General features: G+C 52.5%; 1 protein-coding gene across 1 annotated transcript in view; it reads left to right on the top strand.

The window, feature by feature from the left end:
* The window catches only part of DPP6 (dipeptidyl peptidase like 6), a 646,419-nt gene that overhangs the window by 477,263 nt on the left and 150,234 nt on the right, over positions 1–18,922 (top strand).

Here is an 18,922-nt window from a genome sequence, read left to right as displayed (position 1 = left end):
GGGACTGGTGCCCAGGGACAGCATGACCTTGCAAAAGGGGAGCCCGCAGACCTCACTCTCTCCCCGCGGGGAAGGTCTCAAATGCCAGCACTGGGTCAGCCAGCAGAAAAGCCATCAGCTACAGGCAAAAGGAGCCGGTTTCCACCATGCTTTCCCCCAGAGTCATTTGCTGCCCTCGAGCCCGTCTGAAGAACCGGTGACAATGCGCACGTGCTCCTCCTTCGTCCCGAACTTCACAGGCCCTTCAATCAGGCCCGTCCTAGGAGGCTTTCCCCGGATGCTGGCCGACAGCTGCAGGAAACTCTCTATGCAGTGTTGACTGGGGAGAAGGTGCAGGCTGGGTCCGCACCCCAAATCAAGGAAATGAGAGTCTCTGAAGCTGTGATCTCAGTTTCGGTCTGGGGTCCCCTGGGCCCGCCCATCCTTCCCTTGCTGTCATCACCAAGTGTCGTGGGACCTGACCAAAACCCATCTCTCCCTGCAAACAAGTGACTCAATCTTCCCCAGACGTGGAGAGGGAGCGGTCGGTCTCAGATGAACGGGGGCGGACATGCAGCTGAGGTTCTGCCGTATGGAAATGAGACAGAACCTGCTGTTTGATGTCTGGCTCCTCCCCGAGTCTGGGGGCCTGGGAATGGTGGTCCCGCCAGAGTCCAGGCCTGCCTGCGCAGGAGCTTGCTGTGGGCTCCCCCTACTGGGGTCAGCGGGGACGCCGCGGGTTTGTATCCCTGCATTTTGTCAGGTCAGAGTCAAGAAGTCAGAGGTGTGTCTGTGGCCCCCTTTCCCTGGGGCATGAGAGGCCGTCCCCCAAGGAGCAGGCCACAGTCCTGAGGTTCCCCTCCTGCTCACAGAGTCCCCGAGGAGAAGCACCCCGGTGCACAGCACAAGCGGCCCTGCAGGGCTGGGTCTGCGGGATGTTGGCAGCGTGTCCTGGGACCCTCTCCTGCTGCAGAAGAGCTGCCCACGCTGCACCAGCCACAGGCCGAGTGGTGGAAAGGCCACGTGGATCCCATGCTGTCTCCTTTACTTGATATCTTTCCTATGTCCCCCCTCTCTTGTCTGTGCTCCATTAGTCCCTACAGGGGGTGGACACAGAGCCCCCGCCTGTGTACACTGGTGACACTGGCTTCAGTGGAGCTTGACGGTGTCCTTGAGCAGAAAGGGGGCCCTGGAGGGCAGAAGGCGGGGCTCAGGCTGGACGGTAGGTGGACCGGCTCCGGGAGGGACAGTTGTATGGCCGTCACGTGTGTGTCATCCCTGGCTTGCTGCTGCCTAACTTGCCTAGAATAACTCACGGTTTACAGTCTTAGTTTCCAGGAAGTTCTGACTAACAGTGTCGTCACGGGAGCACGTCCACCCTGAGACAGAAAACCTTCTGTCGTGCCCCTCCTCCGTCCCCCAGCGTTGTCCCTGGCAACCAGCGACGGGTCGCCGTCCCTCTTGTCTCGCCTTCCCTGGAATGTCTTCTCAGTGGTGCCAGACTCACGGCCTCCGCGTGAGCGTGGCCACTTTCCACGGTCCCCACATTGCCGCCTGTGCTGTGCCCCGTACTTCCTGTCCCCGAGAACCGGTCTGCAGTGTGGGCACACGGTGATTTGTTTACTCTTTCACTGTTTGACATTTGAGTTGTTTCCAGCTCTGGGCTTTTTTGGATAAAACGGCTGAATGTTTGCATACAGAGTAACATACGGAGATATGTTTCCATTTCTCATGAGTAAATACCTGCAAGTGGAATTGCTGGTTCGCACAGGAAATGAATGTTTAACTCAAGGAAAAAATTGCTGAATTGTTGTGTGAAGTGGCTGTACTGTTTAACGCCCCCCTTGTTAAATTCGCTGCCTGTCCTCTCCCCGTCCCTGCACGTGACTCGTCAGATTTGCCTGCCTGGGTTCCTGTCCCCGAGCTCTCCCCGCCTGGTTACGGGCATAAGGGCTCGCTGCCCAGCCTGACTGGTGTTTCTGGTCCCCACAGTGCTGTCCTCGGAGCATCCTCCAAATGACAGGTCCATTGGGAAGGACATGGTGGGCGCGGTCGGGAATCAGAGTGGGGAGGCAGAGCACAACCCCTGAGAGGCTGCTCGTTGTGTGACCTTCTGGGCATAAACCTCACGAGCCATTAGGACAGCTTCAGCCCCTTGAGATTCCTCCCTTCCTGGGCACATTTCTGGGAAGGGATTTCTTTTCGAGGACTATCTGTCTTACAGGATGGTCCCTGGAAGGCTGAGATCCAGTATAGTCCAGGTGACTTGGTCCCGTGCTGGGTGTACCTGTCCTGTCCCAGCTTAAAGGCGAGGTGCAGGCCCTTCCATGCCTGGAGAGCCTGGTGTCTGGGCTGCGGACCGGGGCTCCCACCCTGCACTAGCGAAGGCCGTAAGGTAGCATCTGTGGGCTTCCTCGGACTCTCCTATCCATTCTGTGGTTACATCTTGACTGTGACACCATGACAAAGCCAGGCAGGCAGCACCGGCCCTCCCTGGAGTGACTGGTGACCAGCACCACCGACCCAGAGCGTACACGGGACCCGTAGGTATTTCTGGAGCCGTTAGCAGTGCACAGTACAGAGGACGGTATGCTGGGCCACTTCCTCGCCCGGAAGGCCTGATCCCAGGGCCCGGGGCCAGAGCCTGATGGCACAAGTAGTCAGTCCGGGGAGGCTTTCTGGCTCCCCAGGGCTCAGCTCAGCCAGCAGACTCTCGGGAGCGAGGTCGACATACTGCCCTGGGCGGAGCGCCCAGACTGAGAAGAAGTTTGCAAAGCAAATGCTTCTGCCCGTCTGGACAGGGATTTAGTTTAGCCCTAGCCAGTCGTTTTCTGTTTTCTACATGCAGCAAGATGGATGAAGAGGCCCAAACCCGGGGGGTTGGCGGGGGAGCACCAGAAACCCTTAGGACGCTCACCTTTCTCATAAACGCAAGTTTGCACACCCCGTCGCAGTTACTTACCACACCTCGGAGCCTCCTGACTCGGGGTCGTCGCGTCGTGGCCTGATGCATGTCTCTGCCGACGCTGTGAGGTCTCAGAACGGCTTCCGGGCCCCCCACATAAACAGCCCACGCGGACGGTAAGGGAGCCTTTCTTAAAGGACACAAAAATCCAAATCCCCTGCCCAGCGTTGGCAGTCGGGGATGTGAGAACTAGAGTTCCTCAGCCCAGACTGGAGCTACCTGCAAACGTCCCGCCGGAGGCCCGTGGGCTCGCCCCCCCCCCCCCCCCCCCCACCGGGCACCTGTGATGTTGCCCCCAGTCCCCGCCCGCGAGGGCAGCCCTCCGTGCGCCTTCTCCAGGCCTCTTCCTGTCCCAGAGCCACCGTAAGTCCCCGCTGGTGACCACAGAACGCCCAAACCCAGCAGCTTCCTGGGCTCCCTCCCCACTGCCCCTGGCCCGTTGTTTCCAGATTGTTCCTCTCAGGACACGCCCTTGGCTCCAGGGAGAAGCCCTTCATCACACTTCCTGTGTCCTTGTCCTCTGCCTGCCGCTTGCTTTATTCCTCTGTGCGGGTCGTTGCAAAGCCCGTCCCTCGCAGACCAGCAAGGGCCCGAATCGCTCTCTGGTCCCTTGTCCTGTATCTCGCACATGAATGAGGAAGCAAAGGAACAAATGCGCGTACAAGCGACAGACACGCATCAGGGAGCCCTTATCACACGTGATACTGGGACCTGCAGTGTCCTCACGCATCTTGTGCTCACAGTGACCGCGGGGTGTAGGTCACGTCCCCACTCTAGAGATGGGAAGACTGAGACCCACAGTTGAAGCAACATGCTCGAGGGCTCACCGCCCGTGGTCGGCCACGGCCGGCCGTGGCTTCAGCTCAGGTCTCCTGCTCCCTGCGTACGGCTGTCCCTGTGGCCTCGCCTTCCACTGCATTTCAGACTAAGGGGTTTCCAGCCAAATTGTGGACTGAGGGTCTCCTCACTGGCTTTATGTGGGCTCTTTCTTCCTCCTGCCGGTGAGGGTGACAGAAGGCTCATAGCGAGGACGGCACGAGGAGCTGTGAGGCTGGGGTGACCCAGTGGCCGGCGTTATTTGATAAGCCCAAGGGTGACTGCCCAGGGCCACTGCCCCGCGGGTGTGTCTTCGCGTCCTGTCGGTGAACAGCGACGTGGGGAAACACTGCCACAGCGTATGTTCTGTTTGACGTCAGTCACACAGTCATGGCTGACGCTGGTGGTGGTTTCCTGCTCTGTAGGACAAACGAAAGACATCGGAGGCAAATAATTGACCCTTATCAAACTAAAATTAGGCCTCGCTGCGTATTCCTTACGAGCATTCTGAGCAGCCGGACAGGAAAATACCTAAGGGACCCTGGTGTCACTGTGGTCTCAGGCGAGCCCGGCTCCAGTCCTCACGTGCGGTCCCAGCTTGTCGGACCCCATGGCCTGTCGGCTATAAGACAGCTGCGGGCAGCCTGGAGGAGGGGCTCTCGGTGCTTTGGAAGACGTGAAGTGCTTGGCAGAAAGTCGCCCCTGAGGGTCTCTGTCCCATGAGAAAGTGCAGAACTGTTCACCTTGGTGGAGGTGAACTTGCGGAACCTCGGCGGGAGGTCGCGGAGCTGGGATCCCCCGCCGACCTGTCCCCGCGTAACTGACCTCCTCCCTGCTCCTAAGACACAGCTCAGAGCAACCGCTGAAGAGGCTTGTCAGAGTCACTGCGGGGCTGTGGAAAGACGGAGGCCACACAGATACGTTTGCACTTAAATTCAGATCTACATGCGTTGAACACACGTAAGGTTAAAAGTGACCATCGCTCATTGCCCCCCAAGAACCCCAAGGGAAAGGGAGAAAGGCTGTCCTTCAAGAGTTCGGAAACGCAGCGGCTCTGACTGCCGTTGTCTCCGCGGGTGCCTGCCCGGTGCTCATCGGCCGTCGCGGGGCCGCAGACCTGACCATGCCGACCGCTCCGTCCTGAGGATATCGTAGGAAATGGGAATCTGGCCAGTTGTGCCGAGCCCTTCTGAAGACAGTCTGGTGAACAGAAAGGCCAGTTCGCAGACAGAGAAGCCCAGAGAGCCAGAAGGACAGACAAACGTCTACCCACTCTGGCCAGAGGAAACGCTGTCCTCACCATATGGGGCCACTTCCCGCTGTCCGCCCACTCTGTCCCGCTCCCCGGTTACCTTCTGATGACAGCCTCATCCAGCCGACTCATTACCGTGAGCGCTCAGGCCAACTGGCCCGTTCCATTTCTCATCAAACATTAACAAATGAGGGGCCCTGGGTGGTGCCACTGGTTGAGTGTCTGACCCTTGATTTCAGCTCAGGTCAGGATCTCAGGGTCGTGGGATCGAGCCCCACATTGGGCTCTGCGCTCAGCTTGCAGCTAGTCTTAAGATCTGTCATGTTTAAGACACGAACACATCGGGGATCTAAGGCCAGAGGGATCTAAGGCCAGAGCTTGCAGCTGGGCGTCCCCGTAGCAGCTTCTCCAAGAAGGGTCCCCGGGTGCCCAGCTTTCCTGGAGGGCATTGCAGCAGCACCTGTGCCCGGTCTGATTCCCTTCACTGGTTGGCTTAGCTCGGTTTATCTCGGCTGTCTTCGGGAGACACACAGAGCGGTTTGGGTGCAGAGATGGGAAAGGGTGTTTTAGCCTATGATGTCCTTATTAACCAGCCATATGTGTGCATTAGAGAAACACCATAAAAATGCATGTGACCGAAGTCAACTAAAAAATATAAAGGCAACATGTCCTTAAAGGGGAACCCACCATTGGTTCTCCCCACCCCCACCCCCCAGCAATAAGCAGCGCGTGTAGCCCTTGCTGATGACCGTTGGTGCTGTGGGTAGTATGACACCTGGCCCCACCGCTGCATCCCCAGCGCCTCACGGATGCCAGAAAATGTGGCTTTCGGTCGCAGGAAATGTTTATTTCCAGAGTCGGGTGCCCTTTGCCGTCGCCTGCCACTTGTCGACCGCGAGATGCCCGATTCATCAACAACAGGGCGTTAATCCAGGTCACCTGGCTCTTGGGCACCCCTGCTGTCTTTGGCTCGGTTTCGGACCCCGGGAGAGAAGGGTCTTCTGTGAGAGCGATCTCATGATTATTTTGAGTTCCCAGATGCACTTACCGTCTTCATGTGGACGAGTCAATAATGGGCTGTAGTTCCATCAGATTGTCTCCTACTGATTTGTTAGCAGCATAATTCTGACCCCAAAACAGCACGAGACTGGAAGAGACTGTGTCTGCCATGAAGCAGAGCACTGGCTTTTGGGTAAAAATGTTTCTCTGGTCCACAGAGAAGAGCGACGAGTGTGTGTCTACGTGCACATGTGTGTGCCTGCGTGTGTTTATTTGGGGGGAAGGAGGAGAATCCTTCTAAAAAGGAAAATTCCTAATTTAAATCTAGTGCTTTCAACCACCCCCTCTGCCCCCGGTTAAAGTCAGTCAGAACTGATTTCAAATCATACATTTGTCATGAGAAGCGAGAGCTCCCAATACGGCAGTCTCTGAGAGTGAAATGATACGTGAAATATTTTCATAAAGAAAAAAAGTGGCAAAAACGTTTTTTCTGGGGCGCCGGTATGGCTCAGTCTGTTAAGCATCTGACTCGTGGTTTCAGCTCAGGTCCTGCTCTCCTATGCTGGGGGATGGAGGCCCGAGTCGTGCTCCACAGAGTCTCCTTAGGGTTCTGCCTCTCCCGCTACCCCTGCTCACAAGCACCCTCTCCCTCTCAAATAAAAAGATCTTTAAAAAAAAAAAATCTTCCTTTCCATCAAACGTAAGGGATGCCCCACTAAATGGAATCAGCTAGAGATGCTGGGACAGATGCTCCAGGGGCCTTGTCCACACCATCTTCCCAGGACTTTCTCGGCTCTAACTGATCTCAGCAGGTCTAGGACAGTGACCTGAGCCTAAAGACAGGCTCTTAGATGAGGGAAAGCCTGAGGATTCTTGATGTGAAGATGTGTCTAGATTTTCAGGGTATTTTTCTGTTTGTCTACCAACAGGCTGTACTATTTAAGGAGCCATGTTTTAGAAGAGTTATTTTTTGACCCCAGAAATTTTATTCAATCCCAACCCAAAAATGGCTGTCCCTTATATAGAGGTTTCTAGGACACTTTGTGAGCACTTTGCCTATATCTCCCCTGGGCAGCTGACAGTATGCCTGTGATGTAAAAACTGTCCTAGCTCCCTTTATTGTGAAAAAGCCAGGTGTGGGGAAGGAAGGGTGTCCCCTGGTCATCACTGCCCGGCCCTGTGGTCCTGGGGTTGACACACTGCTTGCCTCTGCAGGTGAGTGGCCGCCATCACCAGCCCTCCCATGTGCACGTGGCCCCCGAGACCACCAAGGGGGACCGTCCTCTACTAAAGAAGGAGGCTCAGTGTTAAAGTTCTGAGAAGAGAACAAGATCTGGCTAGTGAGACGAAAGTCTGAAGGAGTAAAACCAGCGTCCAGGAGACGGGCTGACAGAAGGAAGGAGGTCGGAAGCGTTGGTAGACTCGGGGCGAGCTCATTAGCAGACGTCAGGGTCCGTTACAGGAAGCGATCGTAGCTGAGGACGGCTGAGCCATGTGCCTCTCTGCCCCCGTGAGGCCGTGTGTGCTCTGTTCCCGTGTGGTCTTTGTGGAAGTGGAAGACACACTTCCCGTACGAGGCCCACAGATAAGTGATAAACAGTGCTGTGGGCAGAGATGTTGTTGCCATTTTAAATTCCTGCCAGTTTCCAGCATCGCTGGGCAAGCACTCGTCAGGATTTTTTTGTGAATTCAAAGGAGGTTTTGCATGATGTAGCAAAGGAAGCAGCAGATCGCTGTGTCTCCAGAAGTATAATGATCTCGTGGGCACATGCAGAAATCCTGCTTCCCCCTTCCTGAGGGAGGGGGCCGGGAGAGGAGCAGTGACGAGTCTGTGATCTGTCCTTAATCAGCCAGTGCACGTGTACTCACGGAGTCCCTGGTACTGTGCATGGACTGCAGGAAGAAGGGAGGTCTGGCCACTTCTCACGTTGCCTGTGTGGTTGGAGAGACCACACCCGCGGGCAGACCGGTGGTCATAGGACAAGCTTTACGAGTTCTGTGAACAGATGAGTGTTCTATTTAAAGTAAGAGAAATGGCGACGTGCCCCATCAGCACAGGCACAGCCCCCGTCGTCTGGGACCATTGGGACTTTAAGAAGCAGTGCTTTCGGCCGCCCGGGGCTGAAGATGCATTAGCACTGAGCATCCCCTGTCCTTAGCACTGCAGAGTGCAGAGCAAATAAGCCTTTGCCTGCAAAAACCTGCTTCTTTACTTTTGACCACAGATAAATGCAAACAAAACAGGAACACGAGGTCGCAGGTTATAAAACGCCGATGGGGAGGCAGATGCAAATATAAACACAGAAGGTCTCTGAGGCAGAGGTCTCCACCGCCTGCGGGTACAGGGCACGAGGCCAGGAGGCTCCCGGGCACCCTGGGGGGCAGCAGGGAGACAGAAAGGACAGGAGGGTACTGCATGCACTCTGCACGCCGTGGTTCTGCATCCCACTGGCTGGGGGGCGACCATCAGCCACCTTGTCCCCTCTGCCGTGTATGCAAAGTGAGAAGCGGTCTCGGTGTGAGGCGCAGTCCCCTCTGTCCCCTTCCTTCTCTCTAGGGATAGAAGACTGTCCTCCCAGCCCTGCCCCTCCACCCACACCCCCCTCCAGGAATCTCCGCTTTGACTGTGATTATGCAGCATTCGTATCTCCCCTAGATTGGTGCTTCCCCCAGGAAGCCTTCCCTGAGCTTCTCAGATGGGTCAGCTCCCTCCGCTGCAGCCCTCCCGAGGCCGACAGAATGCACAGGGCTGCACCTGTATGCCGCTGGGGATTCCCCGGGGTCACTGCTCACCTTTGAGCCTGTCACAGGTTTGACACTTAGTAAGACTCCACAAGGGATTTTTGGAAGAACAGGCGAGGGTCTCCTGGCAAGCACCAGAGAATTAGTTCACTGCCTCCCAGCGCCTCTGAATGCCCACGATACGACAAGAAGTGAAAAAGGTTACAGTGTAAACCCCCGGGAGCAGAGGAGAGGAGGAGGCAACCCAGTTTGCAGTTGCAACACAGGAAGGGGAGACCGTGCTGCCCCAACATCAGGTGGCCAGTTCCCAGGCCACGCCCGCCCTGGCTTCTAAGGATCCCAAGCAGCCCTCGGCTCCCACAGCAGTGCTCCACTTGGACCACCACCCAGTGCTGTTTGTCCTGGTTGGCTGTGGTTTCCATTCTGATGCATCAGATCTTTAGAATGTCACCTCTGATGAGAGGTGGGTCCCTCTGGGTGCTTTCGGAAGGGTGTGGAAGAGAAGCAAGAAGGACTATTTGAAAACTATGAAGCCATCAGAACCCCAAGTACTTTTTGATGAGTCCTCGGGTGATGGGAGGCTTATTTCCTGGAGAGAGTAGAACAGAGGCCTCAGAGAGGGGGACACAGGAGGCAGTGTAAGGTCCGAGTCAGGGATGGGGTTCGTGTGCAGCAGGCAATGAAACCCCACTGTCCCTTTCCTCCTCACAGACGTGTGGCAGCCACGCCTTGCCCACCAGGGTCCCCACCCTAGGGATTGTCCCCAGAAGATCCCAATGTCAGGGATGGAATGGGCCAGGAAATGCATCACACACTCTTCAGAATGGCCAATCCGCTCCTCAGCCCCAAATCCCTAACTACAGATGCCAGTGAGGAATCCCCATTCGTCCAAAATTCTCTGTGCAAGGAGAAGAAAACACGGGACACAGCCTCCTGCCAGCATCCTCACGGAGATGATCCGTTACTCTCATGAGACAACCCGGAAGAGTATTGTTTACGTTTCAGAACAAAAACTCCTAGAGATTAAAAAATATGACAGAAATGAAAACTCAACAGGAGGGCTTAAAAACAAAGGTGAGGCCGCTTTCCAGAAACTGCAACAGAGAGAAGGAGAGAGAGGCCCAGAGAGGGACAAGGTGCGGACGGGTCAGAGGAACAGCCCAGACACGTGGACACGCAGGAGGGGTGTGTGTGCTGCATTAGGGATGGGGCTCGCCCTGCACATGACCAGCTGTTCGGGGCCGGACACATCAGCGTCCCCGCAGCAGGGTCCTGCTGGGGCAGGCTGCCCCTCACCGGGGACACCGCGGACAGGCTGCTGAGCTCCTCTCAGGGAGCACTGAGTCTTCCCTCCAAACCGGCCACAGGACTCGGCTCAGCGTTCGCAAGTCGCAGATGGGCGGCCCCAAGGAGAAGGCTGGAAGGAGCGAGCGGGAGGTGGCGGAGGGCCTCTCCAACTAGGACTAGCCCAGAAGGCTTCCTCCTGCTTCGTTCAGCGCCGCCCGCGCGGCCCCAGCCGACCTGACGGAACCCTCAGAAACACGACTTTGAGTAACAAGACTGTTCCAGGCCGGATTCTGGAAATAAGCTTCCGGATTGGGTAAAATCAGTCTGGAAGTTCTGAGTGGAGCCTTCCAGGGAAAGGGACGACAGAGCGGGTGGAGGGGCAGAGCAGCAGACGGGGAGACGGGACGACGGGGGGGGCAACCCCCAGGATCAGGAGTGGGGTCCTACAGGCTTGCAGCACGCGAGCTGGGACTGCGATGCTGGGGAGGGAGCGGGGACGGGCCAACGAGGGGCTGGAGCTCGGCGCCTCTGCCCACGCCCTTCTTTGCTTCTTGGCTATAGAACCTAAACCGGTTTTGCCCTGAAGACACTTTTCCTCCAAACCATTTGGTCCTCTCGCTTCCTCCCGTACTGCCTCCCACTCCTGCTCCGGAGCCATCGGAGACATGATGCTGTCGGGCTTCTCCAGGTTGTTCTGGGTCAGATTTATCCTCGGGAGGTTTCTGCTCTTTTTTGTTTTGCTCTTCATTTTTTATGATGAACGTAGAAGTTAAATCAGTCTGAAATAATTCCTCAAAGGCCTCATTAGTCTCTTCAGATCGCAAGCCCAGCTCCTGGTCACAGCCTGAGAGCCCCACCCCTACCTGCATCGGGAACGTCGGCGGGGCTGGGCCCTCAGGGCTGCACGGCAGGGCCACGGCTGCCCAGCGTTCCCAGGGCTCATCCGAAGGGGGCGCTGGCGACATGCAGATGCTGGGCAGTCCGCTGTGCCAATTCTCAATCTTTGGTTTATTTTTAAAACGTCTGGAGAGCTTCTAAAGATGAGTATTTCTAGGATCCATCCAGGACTAAGTATATTAAGAATGACTTGGTCAGCGTTGGGGTGAGGGTGCAGAAAACCCAAAATCACAAGGGCTTTTGTAAGTAGAGCTTGCTCTCTGACTCACGTCCAGGGGACCCAGGCTGGAGCCCGGAGAGTCAGGGACCCGGCCTGGCCTCCCTGCTTTCCAGCCCGGTGGCTTGCACCTCGTGCTCCCTGCTGACTGCTCCGGGTCTGGACAGCACAACTAATTTTCACCAAGCAGGAAAGAACAAAGAACAAAGGGGAGAAGAGTATGGCCCCTTTCTCTCTAGGATGCTTCCTAGAAGCTGCAAACACCACGTGCGTGCGACCAAACTTAGCACGAGGCCTCCCCCATTGGCAGGGAGGCTGTAACGCGCTGGCTAGCCGGGACCGGCTCCGGGTATGCAGGAGAGATGTTGTTGAGGACAAAAGAGAGGACAGGGCAGCAAGAAGTCCCTCTCCAGGGACAGCACACCAGGGGCAGAGACCAGGAGTCTGCCCTCTTATGTGACTCCCTGAGCGGTCTGTGGACTGGCCAAGGAGACGCTGACAGGGTCCCCGGGCACACACATGACGCATTCCCGCAGGCCAGTCCTGGACCCTGGCGAGCAGAGTGCCACTGGCACCTTCCATGAATCTCCTTTATCCTTGGAGCCGCCCAAGAGGTATGGCTGACCGTCCCCACCACGAATGAACCCAGTGACTTCTCCCAAATCCTGGACCACTCAGATAGCAATGACTAATGTGCGAATAGAAAAGGTAAGAACCCGTAACAAGAAGCGTTGAGGGAGAGTGGGATAGAGATAATACACGGGGAGGAAGGAAGGACAGCAAGAGGTGTCCCTTAAGAGGGGTTGGCTGGCTTGTGGGGACTTGCTGGGGACCACAGGGACGGTGGCTTTGCTCTTTCATTAAAGCACAGTGTCTGCACCTTTCTGATGATGCTGTGAAGACCCCTTTGTCCCCACCGTCTCAAACCACACTCCATGCAGCACTTGCCTCGTGTTTTCTGTGCACAGGACTCATGCTGCATGTGCCAGATACCACCAAATTACTCCTAAACTGAACGGTTTACCACGGACAATATTTACTTTGGTCCTAAATCAGCCATTTGCTCGGGGCTCAACAGGGACAGCCCATCCCGGCTTCCCTGGGTGTCTGCCAAGGCAGCACGGAGGCTCACGGCCAGACTCATCAGGAGGCTGGCAGGTGACGGTGGCCGGCAGCCGAGCCCCCAGCTGGGGCTGCCGGTGGAAACCCTCTGTGCCGTCCCTCCATGTGGCTTGGACGGCCTCACAGCGTGGCTGAGCGGGCGCATTTCCCAAAGAAGGGAAACGGGGAGCAAGCATTACTGCCTTTGTCAGTCGTCCCCGGGACTCCCGCGGAGGAACAGGGCTGCCTTCTGCTCATTGATGCCATCAGATGGCCTTGGTCAACGGGAGAAAATGAACTCCCTCTTCAGATGGGGGCACCAAGGTTCTGAAAAGGCATTTGGGACCAGGAGTATTGCTATGGCTGTGTTTGGAAAACCCCATTTGCACCGCAGGCTGGAAGGTTTCACTGAGTTTTCTCTCAGCAGTGTATACTTTGAATATAATAGGTCTATTAAATGTGCGTTTTTAATTACACCATACACATGTGGTCTGAAAATTCAGACATGGACTTTCTAGAAGGTTGTATACGCAGAGGGTTGCCTACGTTCTCACTGTGCAAAAGGCAACCTCCCTGATCTCAGCTGTCGGCCAGCATAAGTGAAAGGGATATTCCGAGTGCCTCCTTAACGCACGAGACACAGATTTCCGTCCTGTACGTCCTCCGTGTAAGGGGTGCAGCGTTTTACTGCCTAGACCTTTAACGGCCAACCTCCAAACTATCCACCGATCCTAGTAAATATCCCGGCTGGGCTCTTCCCAGCTCCTCTAGGGAGAGATGATTGAGTAGAAAACTGTATATTGTCTGTGAATACCTTCAAGACACAGTAGAAACCAATGTTTTAAGTATAGAAAGAGGAAACCAAATCCGTGGCTGTCTCCCATGTCCCTGGTTGGTTTGTTTTTATGCTATCGAAATTTGGCCGTCTGCCAGTCTCCCTGTTGCTTGATTAATTGCTAAATGTCAGAAACTCGAAGAAATCCTGTTCATATGTTTACAAAGGCCATCTTATTCCAAACTTCATAATCCAGCAGACTTCTGGCCAGATCTGACCAGTTGGGGGGCATGGGGGCCCCTCCCCAGCCCTGCACAGACTTGCCCCCTGCTACTGTCTCCTGTGGGATCGTTTGGCCCGTGCGGGAGGAGGGAAGTCTTGGCACCAGATCACTAGGAGCTGACACAGCAGAACAGAAAGAACCTTGAACCTGCAGTCGACAGAAGAGGCTTCAACACCGGGAGGCAGCCTGCAGCAGTGACGGGTGCTCCCCTCCCTCGCCTCCTTCTCATTCCGTTTTCCCCTTTTCCTCCTCTTCCTCTCCTCCTCTCCCCTTCGCTGGCTGTATGGAGGCGTGACTCACATACCGTGCAGTTCGTCCGTTTAAACTGCACAGGCCACTGGCTTTCCGTGTGCTCCCAGAATTGTGCACCCATCCCCTCGTTCCATTTTCCAACATCCCTCACCCCCCAAATGCACTCGGTCATTCACTTAACACCCCAGACCCTGTCCTCCCCTCTCTCTTTTCCTTCATCATCAGAGGTCGCTGAGCACCTGTCTGGACACTGAGCACACAGTAACAGATAAGGCACAAGCCCCTCTTTTCCTTACAAACACTTTCCACGTGATTTTGTTTAGTACTCGTACTTGTGATCATAGGGACTAAAGTGTCCCCGTGACCTGGACGGGGAGACGTTACAGACATTTTGGACTGAGCAGCCCATCATCCACCAGCGACTAGAGCGGCTCTGTAGCAGAACTCCTGTATCAGATCTCTCCTGTGGCAGCAGCTTCTGATACACCATAGACACAGTGACACTTAAATTAATGGTAGCATGTGTCCTCGAATGTTGGCCACTCCAGAAGGATCAATGCCTGTGACAATTCCTGCCCTCAAGAATTTTACTGTGTCATTTAAGATGAATGTAAAAACTGATACCACGAATCTTTAAATTCTGCCTGAGTCTCGCTCTATCGCTGACTCTAACCAGTCATCAGCAGTTGATTAAATGAGGTCCCTTTTATGTATCCATTTCTCCGTCCGTTTACTCGTTATTCCGTGATATCTCAGAGCATCTGATATTAAGATACTGGGAGTGTATCTTACATGTTGGCATGACTCACCGTGCCAAGCACGTAGGAATGCTCAGAAAACACATATTATTTGATATTTGAAATGCTAGTTTGGGCTGCCTTTAGCCACAAAAGGTTAGGATCCAGAGAAAGAATTTTTAGCTTTACTATTCCAAGTGCTATTTTTGTTGGGAAGTGTTTTGGTCCCTGTAATTAGCTTAGAAAGATCAATGAATATACTTGCTGTACTAATTTACGCTTCAGAATTCAACATGATCGATGTCCTATTTTGTTTATTGCTCAAATAAGCAAAATCAGGATGGATTACGTGATTACTTTGAGATATGGTAAGTCCAGATGATTTCATTCTTCCTTAATCATTTTTTCTACCGATCCGTCTCCTGGAGATGATTTATCGCAGAGCCTGCCTTGAGTTCTTTAAAATAAATGAATAAAGTTTTAAAAAGACAGAGAAGTTGGGAGGAGGGCACTAACCAACCACAAAATAAATGGAAACATACCTTTATGCATTCCCCCAACACACACACCCCTAAGAACGGCAGAGTAGTCTAGTCCACGAGAGGAAATCACGTGACGGTGGTGACCTCCATGAGAGACACGGCTGGTGGTCCTCGGTGTGGGAAGAAGGAATCCGGACACCTTTGATGGGAGCGCGGCCTCCACAAGGAAGCACCATTGGGGGCCGGGCGAGCGTTTCACAGATAAAACCTCCCTGGGGCTGCTTTTGCTTTGGTCTTGGAAGCTCTTTTACTTTGTTCCTTAAGTCAGTTGGAGATTTTCTTTCTCCTCCAACCAAAGAAGGAGATTCATCTTCAGACAAGAGCTGATCAACTCTGTGTCCTTGAACCAATCACTTACCCACTCAGGGCCTCAGTTTACCTAAGAAATGAAGGGTGTATTGATTTCCTGGGCCTGCAGTAACCAATTCCCACAAACCAAGTGACTTAGCACAACCGAGTTCAGTCCCTCACCGTTCCGGAGGCCAGAAATCCAAATTAAGGTGTCAACAGGGTCACGCTCCCTAGAAACCTGTAGGGAAGGATCCTTCCTCTCTTCTTCTGGCTTCTAGGGGATGTTGCAACCTGGGCTTCTCCCAGTCTGTCTGTTCTGTGTTTTCTCCTCTTCTTATAAGAGATTAGGACTGGGTTGGGGCCCACCTGAATTGAGAATGGCCTTATGTTAACTCAGTTATGTCTGCAAAGAGCCTATTGGCAAATAAAGTCCTATTTCCAGGTCCTGGAGTTAGGAAAGCGGGGCAGATTGGAACCACGGTTGAGAAGAGGATGACTAACCAAGACTGGGCGGTAGTGGGGGGAAGGGTTGGTACCCAGCTGATGTCCACTACACCCGGCCCCGTGCTTTCTCTGCTAGTTCCCAGGGGCCTAAGTGTTTATATGAGGAGGTGGGTTGAGCGTAAATCCAAGCGGGGCATTTGCTAGGCTGGGGCGGAGGAAGGATTGTGCAAGGCAAGCCATTCAGTGGGAGGTTTGAGGAGAGGCTGGGTGACCATCAAATGAGTTGTTGAAGAAGGGATCCCTATATGGGAGGGGAAGTGGGAGAGACCACCCTGAAATCCACTGTAACTTGAAAGCAGATGAATCTTATACTGTCATATTCCAACGCAAAATATAGGTTTATTTCACAGAAATGAGTGAGAACTGGACTGAGGGTTGAGGTCGCTAAACCCACCCCCCACGTAATGCAGGAATCAAGGTGTTTCTTTTATTGCTGAGTCTGTAGCAAATTTGTCCTCATATCTGACACTTCATTGACCTTTTGTTAAAGTTACATATCCCTGTGGTCTTGCAACGAGCTGGATTATTTACCAGTTTAACCAGGAATACACCGGCGCTTACTGAATACTTACTCGGTAAACTCTAGATTGCCTGTCTCGTATACTGTAGATCTTGGAGCCTAACCCTGGAAAGCAGGCATCTTTATTCTCATTTTATACACAAGAAAACCAGCTTAGGTTAAGTTTCTCTACTACCCCTTGCCCTCCTGCTAGTCAGTGGCAGAATTCAGAATTACCTTTAGAGCCTCTTAGAGGCGTTGAACTTCCAGAGATTCGAGATCTGGAAAAACAAGAAACAGTTCCTTCTTTAGAGTGCATTAAGAGTTTGTAAAGTGACATTTCTTGTTTCTCTTGAGTTTCATGACCACTCTGGGGGGCGGGGGGAGTAACTCTTATCCCCATTCCTGGCTAAGGCTAGTCTGAGAATTGCACCCAGCTTCTGATCCGTGTGGCATGGGGCTAGAGCTCCGGCTTTCCCATTAGCATTTGCTGTCTTATCAATGTAGAAATGTGTCTCATGTGCTGGCAATGAGGGAAGGTGGCGTATGTGGGCCCTCCAGAAGGAGTGAAGGTGACAAAGGCGGGGTGCATGGGTGGTCGTGGTGCTGTTGGCGGGTGCTCGTGAAATCTTCTGGGGCACTTTGTCCCCGTGGAGAGACCATCTCCAGTTAGCATGTGTGGGATTTAGACTTGTTAGGTTAGAGAGAGGCTAGTCTCCTGCTGTTCCCCATTATCCCAGACGCCTCCTGGAAATCATTACCTAACCAAGTGAATGTCCGTACTCAGTAAGACCGTGGAATTTGAACATTCCTTACTCTGTGGCTCCATGCTTGGAAATTTCTAGATAAACCCAGACCAAATGAATTCATTAGATTTGTCTTTAAACCTGCAGAAAGTTCTTTACTTAGAGCCACCCCCGTAACCCACCCGTCCTCACTCATGTGTTTATTCAGATGCGTGTACTGTCTATGCCACACTAAATAGCGAAGACTTTTCTGATTCAATGTCAAGATTACAGTATGTTGGGAGGGAAATTCTCTGACTTTCATTTCTTTCTATATATTTTTATAACCAATGAGATATAAACCATACAAATTTTTCGGAGAATTTTCTTTATCTTTTTATTTTAAAGTAATTTTAGACAAAGAAAGGTGGCAAAAACAGTACAGATGATTCTCTTCTAACCCTATCCCTACTTCTCCTCTACTCCTGAAATAATGTTACTGTTTTGTAACCACAGTGTTATTATCAGCAATAAGAAATTAACATCGGAACCGTGCTATTGATTCCACTTATTTGAATTTTGCCTATTTTTCTACCAATGTCTCCTCCCTGTCTTGGGATCCCAACTTCCTTTAGATGTTAGTGCTCCTTAATCCCCTCTGGTCTGTAACATTTCCTCCGTCTTTCCTGGTTGGTCATGACCTTGATTTCAAGGATTATTGGTCAGCTGTTCTGTAAAGTGTGCCTCAGTTTGGGTTTGTCTGGTGTTTTCTCATGGCTGAAGTGAGGTTATGCCTTTCAAGTGAAAATACCACATATATGATGCATTTTTCTAACTTTGTTCTGTGCTTATTGGTTGGGATTCCTCATGAGGAAGAGCTGCTGTATGTATTTGATTATTACGTATATCAGCGTAGACCTATGAATATGGATTTTATTCTCTGGGTTAATCTGGTACTATTATTGATGATTTTGTTGCTCAGATGTCTCTAGCTTTAGCCATGAGGATCTCCTTCAGGTTGGCTTTGCATTCTTCGAACTAGTCTCTGTCTTTTTTGAGTGTTTCCTCACTTTCTGGACCTATAAGTTGTTCCAGACCCATCCTGTATTTTCTGTTCCAGCCCAGATACCATTACATCTCCTAGGAACCCTATTTACTTTTATTGGATGATGGTGTTTAGAGACCAAGATATGGGCAGTGGGTGTGCTCATTATTACTGGGGGTCGTTGGTTCTAGGCCTCTCTGCGAACACAGCAAGGACATACATGTATGCACACTGGCCCCTGGATACACATACATCTACATTTTGGATGTATGTGTGTCTGCATTCGAAATCATGAGTTAGTACTGACACCTCTGATTCCAGGCCAACTTCACACAGTTGATTTTAGCCTTCCTCTTTTCCTTATAATCTGTTTTTCTGACAGTAAGAAAACTGGCTCTCCCTATATTATTAAATTATATTATTAAATTATATTAAAATTATCTCCCCTATATTTTTATATTTGCAGAGCAGTTGAATTCCAGCACACACAGAAAGTAGTTTCAGAACTACTAGCCTATAATCCTCTGAAGTTTTTGTCTTTAGCTTTATGGTAACCGGTCACGATACTGTTTCCCAAAACCGTTTAGGTCAATCCTTTCTTCCATGTAATTTTGTGTTTCATTGACAATAGGGTTTTGCTCTGTTGTGGTGTTGCTATTCCTTTTTGGGTTCCCCCACATACTGATTGTTTTTAATTGTTAGTTTTATTTTTGGAGCATGAAAAAAGTAAGTGAAACCCTACAATGCTCTAAGACTGGGTGTCATACCCAGAGAAGTGCTTCTCCTTCCTTATCCAGCTCCTCAAGACCAGTCCCTCCTTCTTCCCAACCACCTCCTACACATCACTAACCTCTGGTTTCTAGTCTATGTTTCCTGTATTTCTTCTTTTCACCAAGGAGGATATGTGCATATTTTCTTATCCCCTTTCTTACAGGGCGGGTCACATACCGTAGATAGTCTGCTGAGCTTTGCATACACCATCATGAAAAACACTCCGTGTCAGTTTATGGAGGT

This window comes from Lontra canadensis, unplaced genomic scaffold (assembly GCF_010015895.1).
Source record: "Lontra canadensis isolate GAN:19392208 unplaced genomic scaffold, GSC_riverotter_1.0 scaffold111, whole genome shotgun sequence".
NCBI classification, from domain to species: Eukaryota; Metazoa; Chordata; class Mammalia; order Carnivora; family Mustelidae; genus Lontra; species Lontra canadensis.
This window is presented reverse-complemented; position numbering and strand designations above follow the sequence as displayed.